Genomic DNA, 24,442 nt, shown 5'->3' on the forward strand with positions numbered 1-24,442 from the left:
AAGTATTCAAGCCCCTGAGTCAGTACATCGTAGAAGCACCTTTAGCAGCGATTAAAACTTCGAGTTGCTCAGTTTGGTCAAAAGGCCAACTCAAGGAGTAGTCTGGTAGCTCCATATTATTTCCATTTCCTTATGCTGGAGCTCCCTGTGTTGTTGGCAACTTCCAACACTGTAGACATTGTTTATACCCTTCCCCAGATCTATGCCTCTTCACAATTATACCTCCGACAATTGTTTGGACTTCATGGTAGAGTTTCTGCTCTGACTTGCACTGTCAACTGTGGGACCTTATATAGAAAGGTGTGTTTCTTTCCAAATCATGTCCAATCAATGTAATTGGCCACAGGTAGACTCCAATCAAGTTGTAGAGACATCTCAAAGATGATATAAGGAAGTTGGATACACCTGAGGTCAATTTGGAGTGTCATAGCAATGGGGTTGAATACTTATTGTATTCAAGACATTTCAGCTTTTCATTTTTTATTATTTTGTAAATAATTCGAATAAATAATTCCACTTTGACATTATGGGGTATTATTTGTAGATGAGTGACAAAATAAATCTCAATTTAATCCATTTTAAATTCAGGCTGTAACACAACAAAATGTGAAAAAGTCAAGGGGTGTGAATACTTTCTGAAGGCACTGTGTATGAGTAAAGTATCACTCGAGTTTTCTAAAACATGCCAGTGAACAATGTCTCGCTAAAGATTTCCCGTGGGTAATGATGTTTTTCGAACCAACCTCTGTTGTATAATGGTTAGAGCGTCCACTCTGAGTCTGACATTAGCAGTTTGAACCTGATCCCGGCCGAGCCGTCCCAAATACAGGGTGTTTCAAAAAGATTGATACAAATTTGACTTCCTGCCATTTCTTTGTTATTTGACCTATACCGTTTTCCTTTTCAGCGTTTGGTGATGTTATTGTGGTATTTGTTCCGTGGGATTTCTAGCTCCATAGCTCAACTATACCATTGCCAGTGGAGCAAAAGACAAAAGTGGTGGCTCTGTGGTATGAGACAATCATATGTAGACACCCGCTGGAGGTTCTGCCGGGAATACGATCTCAGAACATGTGATGGACCTGCAAATTCTGCCATTCAACGTATTGTGAAACATTTTGAACACAAGGGTAAATGCACAACCAGAGCAAGGACAACAGTGGCAGGCCAGCATCAGCAACCAAGAGCCAAGCCAACATGGACGTCGTGCGGGATTCTGCAGCAGACAGTTCCAAGAAGTCCCACCGCCGGCGCTCCCAGGAGTTGGGCATCAAACCAACATCAGTCTGGTGTATCCTAACTAAGGAACTGAAGCTTTTCCCAAACAGCTTCTCTATTAGGCATAAACTGAGTCAAGATGTCAGGAGAAGGAGACTTGATTTGTGCAATTGGCTCAGTGACAGGATGGAGGGGTACCCAAACTGGATCAACCTGATGTGGTTCAGTGATGAAGCCCATGTCCACTTGAACGGTGCCATCAACAACCACAACAACATTTTATGGGAGGGAAGAACCACCTGAGGAGAACATCGAGAACGTAAATTACAAGGATTTTGTGTAAATGCCAATTTCAGACCTTGGGCTCTCACTAACTCCAGCAGTGACTTTACTGCAATAGCAATCAGTGATAGAAAATACCATGTCATAAGCTTTCAATAAATGTTTGGTTCACGTTCCTGATGTTTCTTTTTCTTTGTAAATAAACGTTTAAAGTTGTATCACTCTTTTTGAAACACCTTGTACTTGGGATGTGCTGCTTCATTGCATAATGATCAGCATTTAAGAAGAGGATATAGCACGGATAAACAACTAAATGTTGGCAATGCTAGTGCAGGCTTTGATGGGTCTAGTGGCCTCATCCTGCATCGACGTTCAATTTAAGGGAACTCATCATATTATACTTATCAATAATGGAGACATCAATATATCAAATATGTCTGTGTATGGGACAGTAGTCTGATGGAATCATATTGTCATGTGCCTGGGGATCGAAACCACCCATGGGGAATGTCAAAGGCTAAGTTGAACTACTAAGGAGAGGGCTTTAACAAAACAATGCCCTGAGGCAGAAACCATACCCCAGTTATGGGACTGTAAGTCGGTCTGGACAGCCGAGTGATTAAGTTGCGCAATGAGACTATTATCTGGGAAACAAGACTCGTCCCACAATCAAATTGACTTCTAATATATATGTATAATATATATGTAGATTTTCATCCGATTGACTACATATATATATATATATATATATATATATATATATATATATATATATATATATATATATATATATATATATATATATACTATACTATAAAAAGAGAAGTTATAAAAAAGGTAATTCTGCATCGGTGAAATATCATAAAAAAAAGATAAGGGTGAGAAATACACCATTTTCAAAGAAAGACAGTCAATGTTTCAGGCATATATATATATATATATATATATCCCGGTGTGTACCCCGGTTTAGAATAGGTACACTGTATCCCTGCGCATCGTAAGAGGCGACTAAGGGTTGGCGCCAGGAAGGGCATCCGGCCACAAAAACATTGCCTCAAACAGGAAACCATGATTGTCTTGGGGCCCGCAAGGCTAACCCCTGCTCTAGCGGGGAAAATGGTTTTAAAACGATCATTCATTCATTTCATTTATATATATTGTTACGGAAATGGGGGACGGCTCTCCCGTTAGCAAGGGGGGTGGGGTTAATCCCCTTGTCCTGTTAAGCTGGCCGTCTCCGCCGGTCCTGGTACTTTTAACGCTCCTTTGCGAGGTGGGACTGATCAGGGTTATTGGTCAAGGTGTTCTCCCGAATACCTTCACCAATCCCTCCGCAAAACAGGGAGACAAGTACCGCTCGAACCCCGGACAAGATGTTATTTGCCGAGCGGTTTTTAGCAGCCCACGGTTCGAACCATTAGCAAAGACTAAACCCGATTCATATGCGTTGGCCGAAATCGCACCACAGGAACTCAATGTGGAAACCTCTAAAACGAACGGATGTGAAGGAAAGAAGGCAAAGGTAGGAAGAACACAGGTATTTATTAACTACTATTTACACAACCAAAGAAACCAAGGAGAAGGAAAGAAACGAAAGTAATTTACAGAAGAAGAAGAAGACACAGTGCAATTCTTACTTATACAGCTTAACTTATACCCCAGACAACACAGACAGACAGACGACAGTCAGACTTACACGAATGGGGAAATGACGGCAGGAATGAGTGGAAGGAGGAGAAGGTCCAAGCCGATGGCAGGGCAGGAAGGTCCGGGCGAATGCACACTGTCGAGGTTCACATTCCGGGCTTGAAGCGAACAGCAGCCGGCAGCTCAGCGCCTCCACAACCGGCGACAATAGGGCCCTAGAGGGTATCGGTCTATTGCCACAATATCAGCACCCCCTTACATCTCTTTCTCTCTTGTCTGCTCCAGCTGGGTCACGCATCTCCCTGAATAGGCTTGCTCATGCGCTTATATTGCGCCTGGTGCGATCAAGCCGCCTGCCTTTTGGAAACGCCCACCGGTGAGCTCGCCTCGGCCTTGGTTGGTCGCGAGGGCTCACCGGTCCCGCCCCTTGATGAGGCGCTGGCAGAGCCACGCCTTGTTCCTGGCGCTTGGCTGACTCCTCCCACCTTCCTCTCTGAGATGACCTCATGTTCAATGGAGTTTGGGGCGATGATGATGCCAATAACAACCACCCAATGCAATGGTGGCGAACGCCGCCGCGCTGGCGCTTTGGAGGCCATGGCGATATTGTAGGGGATCTATCTTATTTCATTTAGTGCAATGCAGAGTCAACTAATGGAAAACAGAGCCTTAAACTGGAACACGTAATAATGATATAACTATTTAGAAGGGCCTATGATTTTCTACGTGTGTGCGATGGACTAACTAAAAGGACGACCTTTGATCTTTACACAAATTATTACATCATTTACAGAGGGTGATATTTACAACAATTACACCAAGTGCAGGGTTTCCCAAATCCGTTGCAATATATATATATATATATATATATATATATATATATATATATATATATATATATATATATATATATATATATATATAATATATATTTATATATATATATATATATATATATATATATATATATATATATATATTATATATATATATATATATATATATATATATATTTGTTGCGGTTATGGGAAAACACAAAAAAGTAATGGCAACCACCATACAGGTACCTTAGAATAGTTATTTCATAGCAGACCATTATCTTAGTCCCTTTCCCTTATTTTGGGTTATTATGTCTTTATCCGTTGGGGAAAAGGAAAGATAGGTCCTCCACCCATAAAGGATATGTACCAGGCAATGCACCAGGCTCCAAAACACACCTTGGTATCCAGGTTCAGAAACCCACTAATCAGGGTGAAAGTTACTTTGGAGGAACTTGTGGGGCAGAGTAACGGGCTCCACCAATAGGAAGTCAGGGCACATTCAGGATCCCCCCCCCCCCCCACCCTCGGCGATGGTGAACATAGGGATTTTGAACACGTTTTTTCACTCTCTTGGTTCATGGCTGACATCACAAGCGGTCACGGTTCATTTGCTCTCTTGGTTCTTGAACATTGTGGACCTAACACGTGCCTGTATTGAGTCTCTCTCTGGCCGGTCTCTCTCGCCCCACTGAGCACGCAGACATTTGTGCTCTTGGCTGGTCTCCCTCTCGCAGGCCTCGACACCTGTATTATTCCACTCTGGGCCTGTCTCTTTTGCACTCATCACGTGTCTGCAAGATTGCTACACTCTGGCCTGTCTCTCTCTGCCGGGTTCACTCAGCCTCTACACCCGATTTCTCTCTTGGCCGGACTCTCCCTGCTCCCTCTCTCTGCACGTGGACACGACAAAGATGCCTTGGACTCGCTCGTTTTGCACATGTTCATTGTTCTCTGCTGGCTGCCGGACTGTCTCTTGGTGCACGTGCGCACGACGTTACCTGCCCAAGTCCGTGCTGATAATAAACTTCACTTTGCCGTGCTGGGAGGCATCCGGAGCATCATAGCCTTTGTGCTATGAGGTTTCCTACGTTTGTTTATTTGTTCCCTTCCCCTCCCCTGTGAAAGTGCGCTGGGCCCATGTGGTGTTTATCCATAGTAATCATCATAAGGCGTAGAATAAGCTAAGTTTCTGCTTCTCGTCCCTTTATCTTTGCTATTGAAATAATTAAATTGTGAATATTTGTAAATAAATCAAATCATTAAAACGTTTTCCTTTTCTCTCTGGCCGTGAATGTCTTTTCCTTCATTGATCCACCATTGTTCATATCCAGGTTAACATCGACCGTAACGACATCGACGGTTACCAACGGTTTTTGTTCGGCCGTCTAAATTGGATATGCCGGAGGTTACGTATGCCAATACGTAGCCTAGCTGCACTTCACTTTTTTTTTTTTGTCCTCTATGTCATTTCTATACAATTTCCTCCATACTAGGGCATGCCCGTACGTGGGTGCCCGTTCCTTGCCAAAAAAAAAAAAAAACGCTACCCGTACGCTCTACCCCGCCCGTACGCCCGTACGCCCGTAAACAAAAAAAACAACGCTCTTCGCTTCCGCCCTTCGCTCTGACTGAATTGGGAGAAATAATGCGCATAAGAAATCGAGAAATTATTATTTTCTCCGGAAGAAATCGAATTACGAACCGTAATGGCGCACGCGCTCGGCTCGCAACAACGCGTTCTGTGATTGGCTGCCGGAAGTGAAGTCTTCACTGTCCGGAAGGTCACAAATCGCAGTTACGATGAATCGCAAATTAGTTTTATTTAGTTTTAAAACATAGTTTAACGCCAACATAGTTTGCCAACGTGAAATAAATGAATACGCTCTCAAATGTGCCGTCCGAGGCAGAGTCTGTTCGCCACGTTCGGCACACGTGATAGCTCGCTGCTGTCTGATTGGTTGAATCGTTTTTTGGACATAGCTCGCTAACTACTTGTCCGATTAATATGAAACCTTGAAAAGGCACATCCTCGGGTCCCCAGCAATATACCTGGCAAGTTGCAAGTATATCGGACCTGTGGTTGTCGAGAAACAGCGGTCACAGACAAACAAACACACACACACACAGACACACACACACACACACACACACACACACAGAGATTACTGGAATTATAGATAGATATTGCATGTATAAATCACGACTAGGAAAATATTTTTAGATTGAGTGTAACATCTCCACAGCGCAAGTTACAATTGTTATTAATTTACATCCCCCCCCCCCCCCCCCCACTCCCAAAAAAAGAGTTTCATTAAAACTGTCGTTGCATTTTCCATTTATTACAGACTTTATTATTTATTTACAAATTTATGATTTTTCTTTCAGCTTTTTAATTGACTGATGAATAATTAGTACAGAAGTCTTTTCATGAATAATTAGAACAGAAGGCAAAATCAGCTGAATCAACTTTTCTTTCATCGAGAGTCACATGAAGTCACATATCAGTATGCTCCCAAAAGTTTAAAATAGCAATACGTCTGCAAAGCTAACTGTTGTTTTCAATCAGCAATTAGAAAGAGTTGTCTCAGCCACAAGCGAAATAAGGAAAGCCTAGGTACACTAGTTTCGCGTTTTTGATCTGAAAAGTGCAGGCCGGATTGTCCGCAGAAACTGGCAGCAGATGCTTCAAGAGATTCACTTAGCATTTTATCTGAAGCATAGACATCCCATCTATTTGCTGGGTCTCCGAGAGACATCATCGAAGTTGAACTTCAGGGAGCAAGTGAATTGCTGTTTGATAACCAGGATCTGATGATGTTCAGTAATTGTGTATTATATAATCTTATTAATGATGTGTGGGACACCCACAGGTCAGTTTTTTAGTTAATTTTCTCCTTTTGCATATTCTTCATTTCAGTGCCTGTGTAAAGCAATTAGAGATAGACTGCTGTTTTTTTTGTCAGTCTGTGTTTGCAATCTTGTTAGAAATAACCTGCTTTTGGTCATCATAGGGGGTTCTTGTTCCCCACTTTGAACAATTAACCAATGTCTCACAAGTGCAATGAGATAATATCTATGTATGGATAATATCAAATATAGTATGGACTGTGTGTTTGAGTAGGATAGAACTATTATTGTATTAGGGATCTGCCAGTGGTAAGTCAAATGTAATCTGCAGGGTGCGATTTGTAAAAAATTCCAGTAGGGGGGGAATAAAATTGACAGACATCATGAGTTTTTTTTGGAGGGGGGGGGGGGGGTATTTCTGACTTTTACAGCTTCCAAGTTATACATAACAATATAGGCATTGCAATTAAAATATAGCTAATACATTTCTCAAACTGAAAAAAAAAATTATTGAAGAAACAATCTTGGAACCAGTTAAGCTCTCTATGTACAGATTCAAAACCTATTACCTCCACCACCGAAGGTGGATGGAGGTTATGTTTTCACCCCTGTCTGTCTGTTTGTCTGTCTGTTTGTCTGTCTGTGAACAACATATCTCAATTAAGTTGTGGACGGATTCCAATAAAATTTGGCAGAGAAGTAGTGTATGTGACAAGGACGAAATTATTATATTTTGGTGAAGATCAGGATTCGGATCCGGCTACAAGAATTTTTAGCGATTCTTCACCATTGGGAGATAGGGCCAAAAACGATACATAGCAGGATATCTAAAAAAGCTATGGATGGATTTGGACGAAACTTGGTGGAGAGATTGGGTTTGTGTCAAGAAAGAATCGATTCAATTTTGGTGAATCCGGATCCGGCTCGAATAATTTTTTTAATGATTCTTCACCATTGGGAGATAGGGCCAAAACCGATATTTAGCAGGATATCTCAAAAAATTGTGGACGGATTTGGACGAAACATGGTGGACAGGTTGTGTGTGTGACAAGGAAGAATGTTTAAGTGAATCTTCACCATTGAGAGATCAGGCAAAAAAGCGATATATAACATGATATTCATAAAAGTTATGGACGATTTATGACCAAACTTGGTGGAGGAGTTGATTAAGTGACAAGAACAATTGATCGACTCCATTTACATTTCGCTGTCTGACAACATGGACCAACTTCTTTCTATCCACTCATCCCAACTCTAGCTTCCTCATATGTGGCGACTTCATTATGCCAGCTGGCTGGGTCTGGGTACCTCTCTCACCAGCCATGGCATCTCAGCAAAGGACTTCTGCGACTCATTGGGACTGACACAATCTGTCAATTTCCTGACCCGGATCTCAGTCAACGGAGCATCTTCTCTTCTAGACTTGGTTATGACAAACTTCCCTGCAAATGTCTGGTGCTCTTCTTCTGCTCCAATCGGTTCTTCTGATCATGTGCTTGTTAAAGTGGACATCTCTCTGGCCATTCTCAGAGAGCCTCCTCAGCATCGACGAGTCTGGCATTTCACTCAGGCTGACTAGCACGGTCTGCAAGCAGCCATCAATCATCTGGACTGGTCTCCCATCTCTACTGCCTCTGACATAAACTCTTCCTGGGGATTCTTCCAAAGTAAACTGCTCTCTCACTCATGCACAGATTTATCCCATCTCATCTTCAGTTGTCATACCCTTCCTCCCGTCCATGATACACTGAATCTTGTGGTGAGTCAGTTTCCCTGAAACAACTTGCCTTTGCCTCTTGGAAGGCTAATCCAACTGAAGTCAATCTCCGTTCCTTTCACCAGGCTCAGAACAAGTGTGTGTCTACCCTCAGGAGAGTGAGGAAACAATATCTCTACTCTCAAGACAGAACTCTCAAACCTGTCTCCCTCCTCCAAATCCTGCTGGCGTCTGGTCAAATCTGTTTCTGGTGTTTGTTCCCCCTCCATCCCCTCCCTTACCTCAAATAGCTACACAGTTGACACCGCATGTGAAAAAGCGAAATGCCTAAATTCTGTGTTTGCCTCAAAATCTTGTGTCCCAAACCCATCTCTCTCTGTTCCCACCTTTACCAGTCGAACCCAACTGCTCCTGGACTCTGTGTCCTTCTCTCCTGACAAGGTGGAGAAGTTTCTGTCAAACCTCGACTCTGATTCTGCAACTGGACCAGACAGCATCAGCCCACGGGTCCTAAAATGCTGCTCTGCCTCTCTTTCACACCCTCTTTCTATTCTCTTCACCCTCTCTTTTGCTCAAGGTCATCTGCAATCAGTTTGGAAATCAGCCAACATTACCGCTTTACACAAAAAAGATGCAAAAACAGATCCTTGCAACTACAGAACAAGCAGCCTGCTCCCAATTATCAGCAAAGTCATGGAATCCATCATTGCTTCGGATATCAAATCCTTCCTCTTCTCCAATGGCTTGATCTCTGATCATCAATTTGGTTTCAGACCAGGTCACTCTACTCTGGACATGCTGGTTCTGCTGCCTCAACAATGGATCGAGGTCCTCAATGCCAAACAGGAAATCAGAGCTTTCTCCCTTGACATTACACGTGACTTCGATAAGGTCTGGCACCCCGCTCTGCTCACCAAACTCTCCTCCTATGGTATCCATGGAAATCTCCATGTATGGCTTCCTCTCTGGTCATATCAACGTGTGGCCCTGAATGGATTTCTCTCATCTCCCATTCCTGTTCAGGCTGGAGTTCCACAAGGCAGTGTTCTGGGCCCTGTGCTTTTTCTGGTCTTCATCAATGATCTCTCCGACTCTCTGGAAAATCCTCTCTATCTCTTTGCTGATAGCTCCACTCTGTGCCGCTCCATTCCTCATCCCTCAGATCGGCAGTCTGCAACCTCCTCACTCTCTGCAGACCTGGACAAAATCACAGGCTGGTCAAACAAGTGGAACATGTCTTTCAATCCTGACAAATCTCACACTCTTACTATGTCTCTCCGAAAAGACCGACTGGACAACCCTCCCATCTACTTTCTCAACAATACTCTCCAAGAAGTTCTGTCACTCAAGCATTTGGGTCTCATAATCTGCCATGATCTTTCCTGGGAAAACCACATTTCCAAGCTGGCCTCCAAAACCAGTCGCCGACTGGGCATCCTCCGTCGTGCGAAGTCCTTCCTTGGCACACCTGAGCTCCTCACCACATAGAAGGCTTTCATCCACAGCGCAATGGAATACTGCTCTCTCCTCTGGGCTGGTGCTCCTGCCTCACACCTAGCTCGGCTTCACGCTATTGAAACCAAAGCTTTCAGAATCATTGGAATCATCCGCGATGAAGCTGATTGTGAGGGCCTTTCACTCACTCACTGCAGGCAGGTAGGTAGTCTGTCTGTCTGTCTTCTACCGACACCGATCCGGCCTAGCTCCCCCAGCTCTGTCTGTGCTCTGTCCCCCAAATATTCCTACAGGTCGCACAAAATCTTCCAGCAACCCTCTTCTGGTGAAATTTCCAAAATAAAGACTCTCTGCTCACCTTCACTCTTTCATTCCTCTTTTTTCCCACCCCTGGAACTCTCTCACTCTCTTCAATCCCACTCCTCCCTCCAGGTATTTAAAACAGCTGTTCACCACCATCTCTTATCTTCCCCCATCCAAATTTACCCCAGATCCACTTTTTTGAAATATCAACCTGTTTCCTGGAATTCCTAGCAGTGTCCATGTGTTTTATACCTCCCCCCCCCCCCCCAGCCCCCCTTAGCATGGCTCCTCACCCCAAGCCCTCTACCTCCCACAGATCTCCCTGCTCTCAAATGTTGTACTTGTGTGCTTCCCCCTCTCTCCCCATCTTGTCTCGCACTCCCTTTATTTCCTTTTATGTGTCCGTTTGTTGTTGTTTTTTTGTGATTAATGTTAGCTCTTAAACGAGACTCGATCTTGTATACAAAAAAAACAAAAAACGCCGCGTCGTTTCCGGCATGGTTCCCCATCTGCAACGCTTAATTCACAGGCACGCTAAAACGACTTTGGGTGTGAGGATGCGGCCTCCTGGGACATGCCACCCTCTTGGACTTATCCAGAGACGACGTCGTAACAATACAGTCGATTTATCCGTGTAACAACGTCAACTGCTGCAAAAATGTTGTTCAATATACCTGCTCATCATCACATAACTGTGCTAAAAGGAGAATTTCCATGGGAGGCATTGTGAGGGTCGGTAGGGAACTGCACAGCATGCACGTTTCAAAATGATAATTTGAAGTTACTGAAGGCCAATTAATTAGTTGAGGCACAAACTTATAGGTGAGGTTAATAGGATGCGAGATCCTGCAGGAATTTTCACCACCTTTAATTAGTCACCAAATTGCTTCTTACACGCACACACACACACACGCACGCACACACGCACGCACATACACACACACACACACACACACACACACACACACACACACCACAAGTGAATAAAAAAATTTATGCTAAATTAAAAAGGCAATGTAGGGATGACAAACTACAGTCTAAAAAAGGTCTTAAACAAGATAGGGATGATGTTGGTTTCGAGAGTAGCTTACAGTATTGCCATCACATAACACATATCATCATCATAACACATCACATAACATCACATAACATACTGCCATCACATCACATAACAATCCCTACATCACTGCCTCATTTACACTTCATCAGTTATTGCTTCAAGCTGCTACAAACACTCCACTGGTTACAACAGGACTTGATTACTCCTGTAGTGTTGCCACATAATGAGACTGTACAAATTAGCAGCCCGAGTACAATGTTATAATATCAGTAGATGATCATCAACTTCTTACAAACTGCATGAACATCTCTAATAATAGCATTCTATAATTATCTCGATTTGTGATTTGTTACTCTAAGTTGATAAAAAAAGAAAATTAGGAAAGACAACTGAAACTGCAAGAAGTCCATGAAATTATACAGGAGCTTCTTGTACTTATGCAGAAATGAAATATAGGAGCTTCCAATACTTCTAGCTAGGCCTAGCCCTACACAATAGTCTGGAGGCAGTGATGGAGGGATTGGTATGTGGTGGCAATACTGTTAGCTACTCTCTGAAGTCTAAACCAACATCATCCCCATCTTGTTTTTTAGACTGTAGTTTGTCATCCCTACATTGCCTTTTTAATTTAGCATAAATTTTTTTATTCACTTGCTTCTGTAATTTTTTACAATGTGGAATACCACAATGGTACGGTACTCAGAGGATAGCCATATACCCAATCTTGGAGCAAAAGTGCCAAGATATCTTTGTCAGCAACGTCAAACACTGCACATGTTCCTATATTGTCTTACGTAACCCTGACTGTATGTTGTGCTCGTTTCTCAAAGAGTAATGTCTTCATCCAGCCTCAGGCCACACAAGGACCCACAATTAGAAATGCCAAAATAACTGGTGTGGTTTCCCTCAAACCAATAGGGCGAGACAGACGGGGTGGGTGGAGCCTCTCGGGAGGAATTTATTTATACACGGCCGGAGTGAAAGACACTCTCGTGGTTTTTACTGTTTTGTTTACTTGGTGTCAATAAAACTTATTATACACTCAATCTGCAAGTGTCCTCGATAAACTACGATGTCGAACTGCAAGTGTCCTCGATAAACTACTATGAGAGTACGAAGAGGTATTCCAACTTTTGTTTTGTATCAGTGGGTGGGGCTGGCATTTTTTATCCACGTCATCCCTACGTTAGTACGTAGAGTCGACAGTGTCAGCACACTCTCTGATAATAGCCGGCGAAGCCGGTGTTGTGAATGAACGCATACGTATTATGTTGAAAAGCCAGATTTTGCTGGATCCCTTGAGAATTTCGAAGCTTTGACGCACCAAATCGCTCCATGGAGGCCGCCATCTTGCGGATGCGGAAGTATGTATAAAAAAATTGCGAAAAAGTTCAATAGGAGTTTGTTTCACCCGTCTTTTTTGATTCACAATCTTATACACCTCTAATTTGTAATTAAAATACTTTAAGACCAACCTCGTTCCCCGGGCCCGCATGGGCCCTGGTTATCTTCAACGAAAATCGTCACCAAACACTGGAACCAATGAGATTCGAGCATTTGAAGAAAAAAAATTTTTTTAAGCTTTTTGCCACATTTCGGAGGCTGAAAACGGCGTCAAATATTCTAAAATTGACGAAGAATTATTTTTTAGAAATCTCGCGGCCGTAGGGGATAGTTTTTCACGGCCGGAAATATCCGAAGTTGAGACGGAATTCACCGAATTAATCAAGAAGGAAATTTTATAAATTTTAATCTCATCCAGAATGCAAATGGTGTCATTTTGAACTAGGTACGGTACCTACTACACCTACCTACTACCAACTACCTAACCTACTGATGCCATAGTGATGGGTAAAATAGTGGCAAGAGGCTTTGGCTTCGCCGGCTCATTGCGGCTTTGCAGTCGGGTACTAGTAGTTTTGTAAAGTTAACTTCAATGAAGAACTTTATCAAGACAATATAAAAGTATTTATCTGAAGTATCGAAATCCTGGTTCTGAAAAATCAGAAGACCTCGGTAATACTTGAGCAGATTCTCGCCAGACAAAAATACATCACTATAAATCATCAGAAAGACGTTAGTCAAACACACTGCACACGTGACATGCTTTCTTATCTGCGCATGCGCATAGCAAGGTTCAGGGTTGATCGAGTCGGCGTGGGGAAGGGCATGGCCTTGTCAAACTACGATGGCGTCGGTTGAGCACGAGAGAACACGCTCTCAGAGAGTATCTGTAAATATTTAACTGTATAAATGAACTGGAGAAACAAATTATATCAAAGGAAGCTGCACCAAGTAAAACTCCAGTCATTGCCATTGAGAGAGGCCCAGCTGAGAAATACACCGTCTGAATAATTATTATAATATTTGAGTAGATGATGTCTACTACTAATTTACAAATGTTGCAGTCCAAACTTTATAGACGTGCTCACCAGTGGTGTATTGAGGGTGTCTGGCATAACTTTAAATATTTTTTAAATAACAATTTTCCCTCTTCCCCCCTCCCCCTTTCCCTCCTCTTCCACGTTCCTCTTCCAAATCCCCAATCCCAGGAGCCATAGGTAAGAAGGCCTAGACATAAGGAAACTCGGATCTTTATATTTAAACATTAATTAATTGACCATTGACCACTCCAGGCGATGCAGTATGCCAAAACAAAGATGAAAGGATCACTAAATGTCAGTTCAAAACTTATTAAACTAGGGGGCTCGTTGGTCCATTGGACCAAATATTAATTGGGGACTTTTGGATCTTCGGGAAGTTTTGAGTTATCAGGGTCATCTGGGTCTTTTTGGTCCTCGGGGACTTTTGGATCATCCTGGTTTTTTGGGTACTTTTGGTTCATCGGAACTTTTTGGTTATCTGGGTCTTTTGGGGGCTTTTGGATCTCCGGGAACTTTTGGCTCTTTGGGGACTTTTGGGTCATCAGGGTCTTTTGGGTCATCAATGACTTTTGGGTCATCTGGGTGTTTTGGGTCAAGTATTTTGGGTCCTCGGGGACTTTTGGGTCAATGGGTATTTTGGGTCATCAATAACTTTTGGGTCCTTGGGGACTTTTTTTTTTTTTTTTTTTTGTATACAAGATCGAGGCTCGTGAAAGAGCGAACATTAATCACACAGAAAGACAAACAGACACACAAAACAAATAACATCGGGAGCGGTAGACAAGATGGGGAGAGAGGGGGAAGGACACAAACACAACATTTGAGAGCAGGGACCGAGAGACATGGAGACATCGAGAGAACTGTGGGAGGGAGAGGGCTTTGGGGGGGAGGCATGGGAAGGGGGGGGGGTGGGAGAGGTATAAAACATATGGACACTGCCAAGACTTCCAGGAAAGAAGTTGTAATTTCAAACAAGGTGGATCTGGGGTGAATTAGTGGGGGTAGAAAAGATCAAGGTTTTGGATGGGGGAAGATAAGAGATGGTGGTGAACAGCTGTTTTGAAGACCTGGAGGGAGGAATGTGATTGAAGTGAGTGTGGGAGTTTGTTCCAGAGGTGGGAGAAAAGAGGAATGAAAGAGTGAAGGTGAGCAAAGAGCCGAGATTTCGGCAGTTTAACCATCAGAGGGTGGCTGGCAGATCTTGTGCGACCTGTAGGAATATTTGGGGGACAGAGCACAGAGAGAGCTGGGGGAGCAAGGCCGGAGAGGAGTCGGTAGAAGACAGAAAGACCACCTACCTGCCTGCGGTGAGTGAGTGAAAGGCCCTCAGAGATAGCTTCATCGCGGGAGATTCCAATGATTTTGAAAGCTTTGGATTCAACAGCGTGAAGCCGAGCCAGGTGTGAGGCAGGAGCACCAGCCCATAGGGGAGAACAGTATTCCATTGAGCTGCGGATGAAAGCCTTGTATGTTGTGAGGAGCTCAGGTGTGCCTAGGAAGGACTTCGCACGACGGAGGATGCCCAGTCGGCGACTGGCTTTGGAGGCCAGCTTGGAAATGTGGTTTTCCCAAGAAAGATCATGGCAGATGGTGAGACCCAAAAGCTTGAGCGACAGAACTTCTTGGAGAGGATTGTTGAGAAAGTAGATGGGAGGGTTGTCCAGTCGATCTTTTCGGAGAGACATAGTAAGAGTGTGAGATTTGTCAGGATTGAAAGACATGTTCCACATGTTTGACCAGTCTGTGATTTTGTCCAGGTCTTCAGAGAGTGAGGAGGCTGCAGACTGCCGATCTGAGGGAATGATGGGTGACTTTTGGGTGATTTGGGTCCTTGGGGACTTTTGGGTCATCAAGGACTTTTTGGTTCCTTGGGGACTTTTTGGCCCTCGTGAACTTTTGGGTGATCTGGGTATTTTGGGTAATCAAGGACTTTTGGATCATCTGGGTGTTTTGGGTCCTCGAGGGTCTTTTGGGTCCTCAGGGACTTTTGGGGCATCTGGGTCTTTTGGGTCAAGGACTTTTGGGTCCTTGGGGACTTTTGGGTCCTCGGGGACTTTTGGGTGATTTGGGTCATCAGGGACCTTTGGGTCATCAAGTACTTTTTGGGTCCATGGGGACTTTTGGGTCCTCGGGGACTTTTGGGTCATCTGGGTCTTAAAGGTCATCTGTGTTAAAGGGTCTTCCAAGTTATAAGGGGTCTCAGCAGTCTAAAGGGTTAAAAGGTAGGCCTACATTTGAATAGTACCGTAAACTGGGGCTACTTTGAATCACAGGGCTACTTTGAACACACACGTAAGAAAATGATTTATGATATACTTAGTTAATAATAAAAAAGTTTTAAATAAAACAAGATATTATTTAGTTTAATTGATTTTGTGTTTGTTTATTATTTAAAATGTGGACATTAATGATATTGACCAAGCCTGATTCAAAATGGCTGACACCTCATGCTGAGCACATGGTATGCAGCAAACTGTCTTAAACTTTCACCTCCTGACTTGTAAGTATAACTCATTTTTTCCTAAAATACTAACATAATATTAAGTAATAATTACTCTATTGGGGTACCAAATCTTAGTCAATATGGTTTGGGTATAGGATCACAGGGGTCAATTGACCATTACCCATGCATGTTTTCGTCACAATCGGGGTTATTTTGAACGTGTTCAAAGTAACCCCGGTAATAGAAAATCGTGTAACACCAAGGAAACAAGTGAATCCTCTTGGATTGCGCTGAGGTTCGGGCATGGAATTTCGAGCCTCGATCATGGTTCGAGCCTCGATCTTGTATACAAAAATAATAATAATAATAATAAGAACCTTGGGCCGAATCTCGCGCTTCACCAGTGCGCGTGCGCGAATTTACGTCACGTCGGCAGCGAGAAGGGGTTCCCCAACACGAACCAATCAGGAACTGCCACGTCACACTTATATGATCTCAGAATTCCTGTGACAGGAATTCGCGTTACACTGGCTGGAAGTCATTCGCTAGAGGCGCTTCCTCAGCGCTAATAATACATTGATTGACAAATGTAAAGCTGTTCTTTGGATGTCTGTAAGCACAAGTATTATATTAAAGTCTGTATTCTATACCTCACCCTACACGTGTTCATTTTCAGGTATCCAATCTGGTAAAACATGGTCCGAACGTACAAACGGGTTGAAGGTTCCAGGCAGTACCACAACTACACAACTGAGCAACTACATATGGCAGTCCGTGCAGTGGAGCAAGGCACAATGAGCCAAAGAGAGGCACACAAATCATTCAACATTCCAGCGGGAACACTGCACAATAAACTGAAGGGAAAATATACCAAAAAACCCGGACATCCTACAGTATTCACTATTGAAGAGGAGCAGGCTTTTGCCGATCATTTGAAGATTGTCGCTGATTGGGGATTTCCATTTGATTTAAAAGACCTCCGGATGTTGGCACATTCCTATCTGGAAAAACAAGGGAGAATGGTGGCGCAGTTCCACAATAATTTTCCATCATTTGATTGGGCAAATGATTTCATGAAGCGTCACCCCACTCTAGGACACGGGGTTATTAAGCGGCTACCAGACAGTGACGAAAATGATGCTGCCATACCTACAACGGTGTCAGAAGTAGTCGTAGGGATTCTGAAGAATATGCGTGGGTTGGAGACCAGCAAGATCCCCCCAAAAAGAGAAGGAAGAAAATATCTGTAGAGCCGGGGAAAGGCATAAGTGCAGAGGACTTACAGGAACCAACCAGCAATGCCATCGATGACATAATCAGTCATGGGTCACAGAGTGATGATGGCAGCATTGATGACGCAGAGACAGAATCAAGCGAAGTAGAAGAAAGCGAGGATCAGATAAGTGATAGCATCGAGTCTGAAGAGGAAGTCCTGCCAGATGACATAGTACCATCCATTGGCAACTATTATGTTGTAAAATTCCAAGTGAAAACTTCTGTCAAATTTTATGTGGCCAAATTAGTGATAGTCGATGAAGATGAATGCACTATGAAGTTCATGAGCTCATCGAAGAAAGTTGACAATAAATTTGTTTGGCCATCCGTACCTGATGAGGGTAATGTTACTGTAAACCAGTTGGTTAGACTGCTGAGTCCCCCAAAAGAGGAAAGAAGGGGTGGACTTACATTCAATGCGGAGGAACTGCAAAACTTTAAAATGCAGTCGGAGGGGAGGGTGGGGACACATACCCCAATGTGATATGACCTCTATACAAAGGGTTATTTTGCACCGTCCATTCCGTCGATTTGTTCTTCACTATTGGAACCGTATTACTGTAATTTCACATGTTTCTTGTGATTGTATTGCCTTGGTAAAGCGCAATACAAGTAATATAATTGTTAACGGAAGTTTTATGATAAAATGGTGTCATATTCCTCATTATGCCGATTTTCAAATTTTTCACAATCCAAAATTGATATCCAGTACCGGTATTATTTTTAAAAAGTTTTCTGAAATGTTGTTTTTGATTCATTTTATTTTTTAAAACAGTTATAGCGTTCAATGACACCCCAACAGAGGGGTTCCTTTGACTATGTATAGCAAATTCATACAGAATCAAAGTAGCCCATTCGCGGGGTTACTGTGAACACCTAATTTCTTTAAAAAAAAAAAAAAATTATATGCACAGCTAAGCAGTTTTGATGCATGCTATCATTAGCTTCATTCAGTCCCCCTATTTGAGTAATGAAAGGAGTGAGATATATTTATTACATTAGCCAGGGTTCTATGGGAAAGAAAAAAAATGTTCAAACTAGCCCCAGTTTACGGTACTTAAAATTAAATAATTGACGTCAAAAAGTATGACACACACACACACACACACACACACACACACACACACACACACACACACACACACACACACACACACACACCTCCATTTATAGTAGATTCAATTCCCGTGGTGGGTTCCTTGTTCAGGCTGCTTATACGACGCCATCCATGATGCGCCGATGTAACGAATCTGGCGCCGAGAAACCGTGACTTGAGATGGATATTGATCACGTGGTTTGCTTTTGCATTGATCCGTGACAGGACGGATGGTATTTTTGAGGCCAGTCCTGAGGCGTGGCCTGCCTTTTTTATAATAAAAAAATCAAACATTTAAACAGCCTTGGACGTGTACCTTGACCCCACGGCCAAGGCACACCGTCGATCAAGGCTGTCCCATGAGCATAAACATGCACCTCAACCCCAAGGCTGAAGCACATGGTCATTCAAAACACATGCATCCTGACCCCGAAGGACCAGAATACATGGTCATACAATACCCGTGGGTTTTAACACGAGAGGTGGTCACGTCACGTGTCCCGTGTGCGGTGTATGGCGCTGGTACCTCGCTAATATTTTATTTTTTTATAAATGTAACAATGAAAAACAAGGCATTTCCCGAGACATGATATTTCTACTGATATTATTTGATCCGACATAACATTATCGCGCATAACGCTGACACTGAGGTAAATGTGTCCAACGGCTCCGCCCCCATCAAGCTGATTGACAGTCATAGCCACGCCTACCCCAGTCCTATCTTTTACATAGGAATGTCGTTTTCTGGACCTTTCATGGAATCCTTTCAAGCTACGAGAAATATAATACCAAAGGATGTTGCAGGAAGTAAAACTCTTTCAAATGGTAGCAGAATCATTGCCATTGATAGACGCAGCTCGGGATTATGCCGTCTGAAGAAGATTCTTATTATTATGAACAAGAAGATGAAATTTCGCTTTATTTTGCTTTTGCCTTGGTCTGGAGAACTGAAAGTGATCCCTGCCTCGACAATCAGGTGAACACACCAGGTAGGCTCTCATATGTAGCCGAAGCGAGTTTTTAAAGAAGATATCCCAACTATAGTTTTGCATGTAGCAGATGGGACCGACGTTTTTTTCCGCGCCATCCCTACATAGAGAGTACTAGGGTACTCTCTGATATACATATTGTATACACACACTATGTGTGACATGTTGTGCAGTAGTGTATTGTGTACACACATATTGTGCGTGACATATGACACAAACAGTATATTATATACCGTACACACACACACACACACACACACACACACACACACACACACACACACACACACACACACACACACACATATTATATACACATATTGTGCGTGACATATTACACATATATTACACACAAACACAAAGGTGGATACATCGTGACCTGGGAGGTTTTTTATTTTTGCATACAAAGTCGAGGCTTGTGTAAGAGCTAACACTTAAAACACAAAAACATAAACAGACACAAAAAATATGTAATAAAGGGAGTGGGAGACAAGACGGGAGAGATAGGGAAGCACACAATCACAAGTACAACAGTGGAGAACAGGTAGATCTGTGGAAGGGAGAGGGCTGGGGTGGGGGGTAGGGAGGAGGTACACGGTATAAAACAAATGGATACTACTCGGACTTTCAGGAAAGAAGTCGGAGATTGAAAGAGGTGGATCTGAGGTGAATTAGCGGGGGTAGAAAAGATCAAGGTTTTGGATGGGGGAAGATAAGAGATGGTGGTGAACAGCTGTTTTAAAGACTTGGAGGGTGGAGTGGGATTGAAGAGAGTGTGCGATTTGTTCCAGAGGAGGGAGAAAAGAGGAATGAAAGAGTCGCAGAGAATCTTAATTTTGGTCGTTTCACGATAAGATGGTTGCTGGCAGAACTTGTGCGTCCTGAAGGAATATTTGGGGGACAGAGCACAGACAAACCTCGGGGAGCAAGGCCGGAGAGGAGTCGGTAGAAGACAGAAAGACCACCAACCTGCCTGCGGTGAGAGAGTGAAATGCCCTCAGAGTTGACTTCATCGCGGGAGATTCCAATGATTCTGAAAGCTTTGGTTTCTACAGTGTGAGGCAGGAGCACCAGCCCAGAGGGGAGAGCAGTATTCCATCGAGCTGCAGAAGCACACATTTGGAGATAGCAACCAAAGAGATACGCACATGCACACACACAAACACACACCAAGCAAGGCTAGAGGCAAATACAATCGCATTAAATCTTTCCATAAACATTGAGCATCTTTTCAAAGGCAACGACAATGGAATCCACTTGAGGCCTCCATTAAACATCACTGATACTTGAGAACTACTACATCATCCCAGGATACAATTAGCTTCATTAGTAAAATCAACCAATTAACCTACTTGGCTTAGTGGCTGCAAGATATGCTTTCTCCATGCCGGTGGGTTATTTTGCGATTTATTGGCATTGCACCCAACCTAGCAATTCTGTATTCCATGGGGGACTCCTGAAGCTGTTCCTGACCAAAGAACAAATACCCAACAGAGAGATGGAAAACAAGAGATGGCTTTAGATAGCAGCTGGCAGGTTCTCTCCATCAGCCATTCAGGCAAAATGTGCCAATACCATAAAGAAAACTGCGCTGTGAACACATGGTGCACCTTCCAAGAGCATTCCTTGTTGTCAGTCGAAGTACAAGTGCCTCAGCATCACAGTATTTTGTGAGGACTGCTTTTGAGATAAATCTTTTAATACAGTGATGTCCTGGTGATTTTAAATGGACACTTCATTGGATTTTTTTACTCCAGGAAGATGAATATATTTTCCCCATTTATGTCTTTACATTTCTGGTGCAGGTAGAAAGCTGAGATTTTCATCCACAGATGCTAAATCTGAAATGGTAAATTTCACGTTGAGCGGATTTCTATCGGATCGTCCGCCAAAAAAAGGAAGGCGTAAGAACAAACGCAAAAATGGACAATTGTGTCTCTGGAATTTGATTTCGCTCGGACAGCTTAGCCACGGAGGAAGCGGTGATGCAGAAAACTTAAAGGAAAGGCTCCTTTATTGGTCGGAGCTTGAGTCGGCCAGTTTTGCGTTTTAGTCCTGCAAACTGAACCCTTGGGCAACATGGTGCTGGGAACACAGGTCCCAATTCCCCATTCCATATGTTTCTCAATTGTCTAGTAATATCCTCGTAATTCAAGTAAAAGCATCCTGATGTCTCCTGATGTCTACTGCGCCTGGATGGGTTTGAGGGTTGTGGAGTAGCAGCTGAAGCCCGAATCCTGTTCAGGTTCCTCCTGATGACTCCATCTTTGCTCTTTACTTCTTCTGGTTCTTCCTGATGAACCTTCTGTAAAACCATTATCATGGACAATAAAAAAAACTAAGTCTTAAGATGATCATGAGCAGTGATAGGTTTGTGCACGAGCCCACACATGTGGAAATTTATCGTGCCCGAGGATCAAAAAATACGAAATCACGTTTTTGGCTCCCCTGAATCTACAAGTCATAAAAACGAACCAACATTGGCATGGTTTTTGATACATGGCCAGGATATTTCTAACATATCCACTTTTTCATCAAAAATTTCAAATAAAACAAAAATATCGCAAATAAATATTTTCTCCGAGGCCTACATCTCCAAGCAACAAAGGTTGACACCTCCATCTTAAAAACATTCAGAGTCCTAAAGGCACTAAAGGATGTCCTAAAGTCTTATGTCCTAAAGGGGAAAAAATGAATGGTCTCTCGTGATTTTATCTTTAATATCAAGAATCTTTTTGAGTGCCAGAAGTGAAAAAGGACATCAAATCAGGATTCATTGCAGATTTTGGGCAAATTACATTACATCATAATTCATCAAACAGGGATCATATGGTGGTCATTCACGACAAACTATCCCCGCACTAAATTAATTATCTACAAACTCGGGAAGGAGATAGATAAATACAGAGAGATGGAGAAATATAGAGAGAAAAGGAAATTGAGAAATGGGGAAATAGAAAAATGGGCTAACCTTGTCCTCTCCATGCATTGATCACATGAATATGACTTACCTAACCTCTAAACAGAATACTAAGGAAATAACTGACTAATATCTATGTGTTTGTACTTTTGCCTGCATGGGGGTGAATTAAATCCGACCCTGCGTTGACAACCGTCACAGTATTGTACATTGCATTCTCTCATACAATCTACATTTTAAATTTCTATTGCTGGGGAATGAAGGACAAAGGGACATTGTTAAATAAATAAATAAATAAATACACAGTTATAAGAATCACTAATGTCTTGATTTCAATACTTAGTGTATAGGATCCCATCAAGACTCTCTGCTCACCTCCACTCTTTCATTCCTCTTTTCTCCCGCCTCTGGAACAAACTCCCTCACTCTCTTCAATCCAACTCCTCCCTCCAGGTCTTTAAAACAGCTGTTCACCACCATCTCTTATCTTCCCCCATCCAAAACCTTGATATTTTCTACCCCGATTAATTTCACCCCAGATCCACTTTTTTGAAATACCGACTTCTTTCCTGAAAGTTCTAGCAGTGTCCATGTGTTTTATACCTCTCCCACCCCTCTCTCGCATTCCCATGCCTCCTCCCCCCAAGCCCTCTGCCTCCCACAGATCTCCCGTTGTCCCTGTTCTCCACCGTTGTACTTGTGTGCTTCCCTCTCTCTCCCCATCTTGTCTCCAGCTCCCTTAATCATATGTTTTATGTGTCAGTTTGTTTTTTTGTGATTAATGTTAGCTCTTACACGAGGCTCGACCTTGTATACAAAAACAAAACAAAAAAAAGCCATCAATGGCCGCTTGTGTTTGTCGGCAGTGCCGTCTTCGGTCTGTCGCGCCCTGTTTGGCAGCCCCTCATAAAAGTATTCCGCCTCGCTCCAGGGCTCCACAGCTCACTGCAACGCCATGGCCTGCAGTTCTCTTGCCAAACTGCCTGTTCAAATGGCCATTTAAATGTCTTACTGTGCCAGGTGCCTTTTGTGGCGCAAGTGCTCCACCTGGCCTCACCTGTATAACACGTTTGACGTGATTCACCCTTACCCTATTCTGCTCCATTGTTTCTCATCACTGCCCCGGCAGTGCACTTATTACCATGGTGCGATTCGATGGGTGGGGGAGATGTACAAATGTTAAATCGGGGAGATGTACAAATGTTAAATGGGGGAGATGTACAAATGCATCCTTTTTGAGCATGAACTGACATGGAGTTTGGTTTCACTTGATCCGGACCATGCTGTTGAAGTATCAGACTGTGGATCAGGCTGTATAAAGTGGATCGGAGTGGGATTCCACTTATCCATTATCATCATCTCACTCTCTCACACTTATCCGTCATCTCACCGTTATCATCATTTCACACTTATGCATTACCAGCTGAAGTGCCCTGCGTTGCCCAGGGTTTGGGGGAGTGGGAAGGGGGGAAGAGAGGGGATGGGAGAAGGGAAGGAGGGGGGGGGGGTAGGAGAGGAGGGAAGGAGGGGGGGGGGGTAGGAGAGGAGGGAAGGCAGGAGGAAGGGAAGGAGGACAAATGTTTAACCTGTGCAAAGAGTGCTTTAACCTTAACGTTGCCCAGGCAAAAAGGGAATTCTAATACCCTCTGCCACCACCATGCCCCAGGTGGCACTATGCGGTCCACATTTACATAAAGAATTTAAGCCTCCTCCGCCTCCCCCTCCGACCCCCCAAAACACCCCTACCTGAGGCCATGACCACGTAGCCTATGTAACCCCCCCCCCCCCTCCCATTCCCCCCACATACACACAAAGTTTCATTTGTACGCCGAGTTTGGAGTTTGTAACTTAAAAGATGTGGCCGTTCATAGAACACATACTAAAAAGAGAGAGGGAGAGAGATTTTTTTTTCCTTTTCGAGGTATAGATTATAATCTCACACTTATCCGTTATTATCATCTCACAAAACTGTACATGACGCAGCA

This window comes from Myxine glutinosa, chromosome 2 (assembly GCF_964187855.1).
Source record: "Myxine glutinosa chromosome 2, kmMyxGlut1.1, whole genome shotgun sequence".
NCBI classification, from domain to species: Eukaryota; Metazoa; Chordata; class Myxini; order Myxiniformes; family Myxinidae; genus Myxine; species Myxine glutinosa.